Source organism: Molossus molossus, unplaced genomic scaffold (assembly GCF_014108415.1).
Source record: "Molossus molossus isolate mMolMol1 unplaced genomic scaffold, mMolMol1.p scaffold_m16_p_14, whole genome shotgun sequence".
Classification (NCBI taxonomy): Eukaryota; Metazoa; Chordata; class Mammalia; order Chiroptera; family Molossidae; genus Molossus; species Molossus molossus.
Genome location: NW_023425349.1, coordinates 48,994,608 through 49,002,296, shown reverse-complemented (window position 1 = coordinate 49,002,296; position 7,689 = coordinate 48,994,608).

The window sequence follows — 7,689 nt, the reverse complement described above, 5'->3', positions numbered from 1 at the left end:
AACTGCCAAAAATTCAAGACAAAGAGAGAATCCTAAAAGCAGCAAGAGATAAGCAACAGGTTACCTACAAAGGAACCCCCATAAGGCTCTCAGCTGACTTCTCACAAGAAACATTACAGGCTCGAAGGGAATGGCATGAAGTAATCAAGGTCATGAAAAACAAGGATCTGAATCCAAGACTACTCTACCCAGCAAGGCTATCGTTCAAAATAGAAGGTCAAATAAAGAGCTTCCCAGACAAAATAAGGCTAAGGGAGTACATTAGCACCAAACCAGCACTGCAAGAAATGTTAAAAGGACTGCTGTAATTACCAGGAGAAATGGGGAGAAAAATAGAACCACACTAAACAAAAATGGCAATAAATAAGTACATATCAATAACCACCTTAAATGTAAATGGACTGAATGCTCCCATAAAAAGACACAGAGTAGCTGATTGGATAAGAAAGCAAGACTCATCTATATGCTGTTTACAAGAAACCCACCTCACAACAAAAGACTCACACAGATTGAAAGTGAAGGGATGGAAAAAAATCTTTCAAGCAAATGGAAAAGAAAAAAAAGCTGGGGTAGCAATACTGATATCTGATAAAATAGACTTCAGATTGAAGGCCATAACTAGAGACAAAGAAGCCCACTACATAATATTGAAAGGATCTATCCAACAGGAAGATATAACATTGATAAACATATATGCACCCAATATAGGAGCACCAAAATATATTAAAAATCTTCTGGAGGACTTCAAAGGAGAAATCGATAGCAATACAATCATAACAGGGGACTTCAACACCCCGCTCACATCACTGGATAGATCTTCTAGACAAAAAATTAGCAAGGAAACAGAGACTCTAAATGAAGCACTAGACCAAATGGATTTAATAGATATCTACAGAGAACTACACCCCAAAACTACAGAATTCACATTCTTCTCAAGTGCACATGGAACATTCTCAAAGATAGACCACATGTTAGGGCACAAACTAAGTCTCTACAAGTTCAAGAAGATTGAAATTATAACAAGCATCTTCTCAGACCACAATGGTATGAAACTAGAAATCAATTGCAAGAAGAACATACAAAGACATTTTAACACATGGAAGCTAAATAGAATGTTATTAAACAATGAATGGGTCACCGAGGAAATCAAGGAAGAAATCAAAAACTTCCTGGAAACCAATGAAAATGAGGACACAACAATACAAAATCTATGGGATGCAGCAAAAGCAGTTCTGAGAGGGAAGTTTATAGCACTACAGGCCTACCTCAAAAAAGAAGAAAAATCTCTAATAGACTACCTAACCTCACAACTTAAAGAACTAGAGAGTAAACAAAAAGAAAACCCCAGAGCAAGCAGAAGAAAAGAAATAGTAAGGATCAGAGCAGAAATAAACGACATAGAGTCCAAAAAAACAATCCAGAGGATCAATAAAACAAAGAGCTGGTTTTTTGAAAAGATAAACAAGATTGATGGACCCTTAGCTAGACTCACCAAGAAACAAAGAGAGAGAACCCAAATACATAAAATCAGAAATGAAACAGGAGAGATAACAACTGACCCTACAGAAATACAAAAGATCGTTAACAACTACTATGAAAAATTATACGGCAACAAATTCGAAAATCTAAGCGAAATGGACAAATTTTTAGAAACACATAGCCTCCCAAAATTGGATCAGATAGAGATTGAAAACTTGAACAGACCAATAACAACAGAGGAAATTGAAGATGTAATCAAGACTCTTCCAGCAAACAAAAGCCCAGGCCCAGATGGCTTCACAGGGGAGTTTTACCGAACATTCAAAGAAGAACTAATACCCATTCTCCTCAAACTATTTCAAAAAATTCAAGAAGAAGGAAGACTGCCAAACTCGTTTTATGAAGCCAGCATAACTTTAATTCCAAAACCAGAAAAAGACACAACAAAGAAAGAAAACTACAGGCCAATATCCCTGATGAACATAGATGCCAAAATCCTGAACAAAATACTAGCAAATCGAATCCAGCAATACACCAGAAAAATTATCCACCATGACCAGGTGGGATTCATCCCAGGGATGCAAGGCTGGTACAATATTCGCAAATCCATAAATGTGATACACCACATAAATAAATTGAAGAATAAAAACCACATGATCATATCAATAGATGCTGAAAAAGCCTTTGACAAAATCCAGCATCCATTTCTAATAAAAACGCTCACCAGTGTGGGAATTGAGGGATCATACCTAGACATAATAAAGGCCATATATGAAAGACCTACAGCCAACATCATACTCAATGGGCAAAAACTAAAAGCATTTCCCTTAAGAACAGGAACAAGGCAAGGATGCCCACTTTCGCCACTCCTATTTAACATAGTACTGGAAGTCTTAGCCACAGCAATCAGACAGGAAGAAAAAATAAAAGGGATCCAAATTGGAAAGGAGGAAGTGAAAGTGTCATTATTTGCAGATGACATGATACTGTACATAGAAAATCCCAAAGACTCCACCAAAAGCTTACTAGACTTAATAAATGAATTTGGCAAAGTAGCAGGATACAAAATTAACGTCAAGAAATCGATGGCATTCTTATACACCAATGATGAACTCACAGAAAGAGAAACTAGGCAAACAATCCCATTTACCATTGCGGCAAAAAAATTAAGATACCAAGGAATAAACTTAACCAAAGAGATAAAGGACCTATTCGCAGAAAACTACAGATCTTTGAAAAATGAAATAGAGCAAGATGTAAAAAAGTGGAAGAACATACCCTGTTCATGGATTGGGAGAATTAACATCATTAAAATGTCCATATTACCCAAAGCAATCTATAGATTCAACGCAATCCCCATCAAAATACCAACGGCATACTTCAAAGAATTAGAACAATTACTTCAAAAGTTCATATGGAACCAAAAAAGGCCTCGAATAGCCACAGCAATCTTGAAAAGGAAGAACAAAGTTGGAGGGATCACAATACCAGATTTCAGGTTATACTACAAAGCCACCATAATCAAAACAGCCTGGTACTGGCACAAGAACAGGTATATAGACCAGTGGAACAGAATAGAGAACCCAGAAATAGACCCTAGGCAATATGCTCAATTAATATTTGACAAAGGTGGCAAGAGCATACAGTGGAGTAAGGACAGCCTCTTTAATAAATGGTGCTGGGAAAATTGGACAGCTACTTGCCGAAAAATGAAACTAGACCATCAACTTACACCCTACACCAAAATAAACTCAAAATGGATAAAAGACTTAAATGTAACCCATGAATCCATAAAAATCCTAGAGGAGACTGTGGGCAACAAAATCTCAGACATCATACGCAGCAGAATTTTTACTGACACATCACCTAAGGCAATAGAAACAAAGGAGAAAATGAACACATGGGACTACATCAAACTCAAAAGCTTCTGCACAGCGAAAGATACAATCATCAAAACGGAAAGGCTACCCACTGTATGGGAGAGCATAATTGCCAATGATATATCAGATAAGGGGTTAATTTCCAATACATATAGAGTGCTCACACAACTCCACAAAAGGAAGACAAAGAATCCAATTAAAAAATGGGCAGAGGAACTAAATAGACACCTCTCCAAACAGGACATACAAATGGCTAAGAGACATATGAAGAAATGTTCATCATCACTAATCATCAGAGAGATGCAAATCAAAACAACAATGAGGTATCACCTCACACCGGTCAGAATGGCCGCCATCAACAAATCATCAAACAACAAGTGTTGGCGAGGGTGTGGAGAAAAGGGGACTCTAGTACACTGTTGGTGGGAATGCAGACTGGTGCAGCCACTATGGAAAACAATATGGTGTCACCTCAAAAAATTAAAAATTGAACTCCCATTTGACCCAGTGATCCCACTTCTAGGAATATACCCTAAGAAGCCTGAAACACCAATCAGAAAGAATATATGTACCCCCATCTTTGTAGCAGCACTATTTACAATCGCTAAGATCTGGAAACAGCCCAAGTGCCCATCAGTAGACGAATGGATTAAAAAGCTGTGGTACATATACACAATGGAGTACTACGCAGCGGTAAGAAAGAAAGATCTCTTGTCCTTTGAGACTACATGGAGGGACCTGGAAAGTATCATCCTGAGTGAAACAAGCCAAGCAGAGAAAGACAAATTTCATATGATCTCACTGATTTCTGGAATATAATGAACATAACAGTTTGAGGACAATCCCCTAAGGAGTGGGGAGCTGAGAGAGGGATGAACAACAGAATTTATATGCATATAGGCATGAACAGTGGACATGGACAACAATCGGGGGAAGGGGCGGGGAGGGAAGGGGGAGGGGGGAACCACTGGGGGAAAAAGGAGAATCATTTGTAACAAAAATTATTCAATAAAAAAAAAAAAAAAAGGAGACAAGAGGGCCTCCCCTCTTTGTTTATTCTTTTGGAAAAGCAGACATTATTATTCACTATGAAGATAAAGAAGATCCTTTTCCTAGACTCAGAGGCCCCAGTGGAGTATTAGTAGGTCAGGGAATGACTCAGATTTACAGTCCAAACAAGCTCCTATTCTGAGCGGCTGTGAGTATCAGCTTTCACATCTCTGCTATTGAATCATAGCAGCTACCACTACTTTTCTGAGACCTTTTTTAGCCCCTTTCACCTGTGACTCCCCAGATCCATCACTCAAGATGAACAAAATATAACACATGAAGATCAGAGGTCAGCTTTGAAAGATAAAGGCATTATGTCCAAATGTGAAAAGCAAGGTCATCAATAAATCATGTTGGAAAGAAGCAGAATGTCATAAACACAAGACAAGAGATAATAAATCATAATCCAGAGCATGGAGCTCCACCATCCTAAGAGAATTATCTATAGAGCAACAACAGTGAAGACGACGACAACAACTAACATAGGTCAGGGAACTGAGGTTTAGAAGAAAAAGGCCAGAATATTCAGAGGGTTCAGAGGAAAAAGCAAAGGGCAAAGGTCACAAGCCTAGACAGAATAACTAGGTATCATAATAATGTTTGTTTACTTGTTGTCTTTCATCCTGATAAATGCTATAATTATAATTCTTATGATTTTTGTTTGCTTGATTGCTGAAGGTCATTCTAGGAAGTGTGATATCAGTTATTTAGAGGACCCTAATAAAATGTCATGTATTCAATTAAAGATGCTCCTAATATCTTAGAGGCAAATACTGAAATTCTTAGAGTAGCAAGAGTAAATATATGTCACACTCTTCTGGTATGACGTGGCCATGCTAAAATGTCATCCAGACTCCTTTCAATACGTGCTAGCAAGTCACTGATACAAAAAGAAGAATGACTTATTCTAAGTTAGATATTAGCCACAACCACAAATCTAAATGTCAGCATTCTTGGTCAACTACAAATCTAATAATGGTTTAAAACTACTAATGAATGTACATCATATTTTTCTTGTGAAAAAACATAATTATAATATATTAATATTTAAGAATCACATTGAGGGTCTCAGATAAAGTGAAGTGATAAGCAAGTAAATAAATATTACATAAATAAGTAATTACACAAGCCATTAATGCCTCTCAAATTGTGGACTGTAAATTTGAAAAACACTAATTGCTTCACGGGACCTAGGCCCACACACAGCATGGGAAGTGATATTCTTTAGAATGAAATCAACTCTTCTCTGATCTGTGTTGGAAGCCAAGCAAAACAGAAAGAAGAAATTAAGGTTCTAATCTACCTCACTGTTTTACATACCAATGGAGGAGATATTCTGAACACAATATCAGTTCAATATAGTTGATTTAAGAACAACTAAAAGGCCCAGCTGGTGTGGCTCAGTGGTTGAGCATCAACTCATGAACCAACAGGTTGCTGGTTCAATTCCCAGTCAGGGCATATGCCTAGGTTGTGGGCCTGATCCCCAGTGAGGGGGCATGCAGGAGGCAGCCAACTGATGTTCTCTCTCATCAGTGCTTCTCTCTCTCTCTCCCTCTCCCTTCCTGTCTCTCTAAAATCAATAAAGAAAAAAATAAGTATTTTTTAAAAAGAACAACTGAAAGGTATGATCTTTTACTATTAGGTGTTCACATGCAGTCAGTGCATGAAAATGACTTTTAATAGATTGAAAATATTTGAAGACTAGTATAGTGAGAAAGAAATATAGGTGTGCTAATTCATGCTTTAACTAACATTCAGACAAGATGGAATTATTACATACTTCAAATTTCCCAATGTGATTATGGAAATTTTAACTTTTGGCATTTATTTTAAGTATAATAGTTTAATCTGTTATCAATATAAAGGAAAATGAGGAGAAATAGAAGTCATATTTCTACTTATGTCTTTTTAAACCACAGCTTTGATAATTCAAGATTCAGATTATTTTGGAAGTTTAAAGATTAAGACAAGAGTCCAGTTTGCTATACAATACAACCATTTGGGAATGTCATAAGATTACGCTTCCCCATTCAACAGTTCTTTACAGACTCATCTGTAAAATTAGGAGCAGGAAAATTTTTCTGTTTTCATACTTGACTGCCCTACAATCAAAGGGGTTTCCTTTGTAACTTTTCACAAAAATAACTGCAAAGGTATTATTCAAACCCAAATGAGCTTTGAATCTGGGTCCATATCAAGCACTAAGAAATGTGGCCCTATTTTATTGGCTTCTTTGCACTCTTCTGTATTTTATGAATTTCCTACAAGGGACATATGTCACTTTTATAATTTAAAAGAATCACATAAAGAAGTTTAGTTCAGATCCAAAACTTGCTCAGAACCAATAGAAATGAGGCAAGACTAGTGATGATGACATAAACTCTGCAAGCACCACAGCAGGGGTCTGTATATGACTTTAAGAACTATTTTGTGCCCGGCTGGTGTAGCTCAGTGGTTGAGCATCAACCCATGCACCAAGAGGTCACCAGTTCCATTCCTGGTCAGGGCATATGCCCAGATTGTGGGCCAAATCCCCAGTGTGGGGCATGCAGGAGGCGGCCAATCAATGTTCTCTCTCATCGATGTTTCTATCTCTCTCTTTCTCCTTTCCTCTCTCTAAAATCAATAAAGAAAAAAAAAAAAACAAACCAAAGAAGTATGTTGTATGTTGAGTAGCAAACATTCTGGATGTTCTAAAAGGATACTATTACTTCTTCCCCCTTCCTGATGAGCCCTGAAGGATGTGTGTACTTACATAATTTTCTTCTGTCTGAAAGTTAAAAAAAAATAAATTATCTAGCAGCTTTACAAACAATGTGAAGACTATTTTAAATAAATCTGAAGCTGAGTTTGCTCTGGACAGCATTAAGCCAGCAGAGATTTTTGCTACAGGGAGACTGTCAGGCTTATCCAAGGAAGCAAAGATGAATGTCTGAACAGAAAATTATTATTTTGGGGAGTGCTAAGAGAAGCAACACAGTCTCATAAATATTTGGGGAGATCAAAGCAGCATAATACAGAAGGCGCTAGATTTACCACCAGCTCTGAATATACAAGCTCTGTGACCTTAAGCCATTTACTTTACCTCTCTGAGCCTCTGTTTTTATTTATAAAATGGCAATGATAATAACAGTACCTATTCAGAGGGCCATTGAAAGAATTAAACTAGGCAAATTGCTTGTGGAACATCTACAAGTCTGTGGAAATTGCTCGAATAAACATTAACTTTCATAGAAACCTGTGGGGCCTTCTCCACTTGTATGATAGCAGTTCTAGA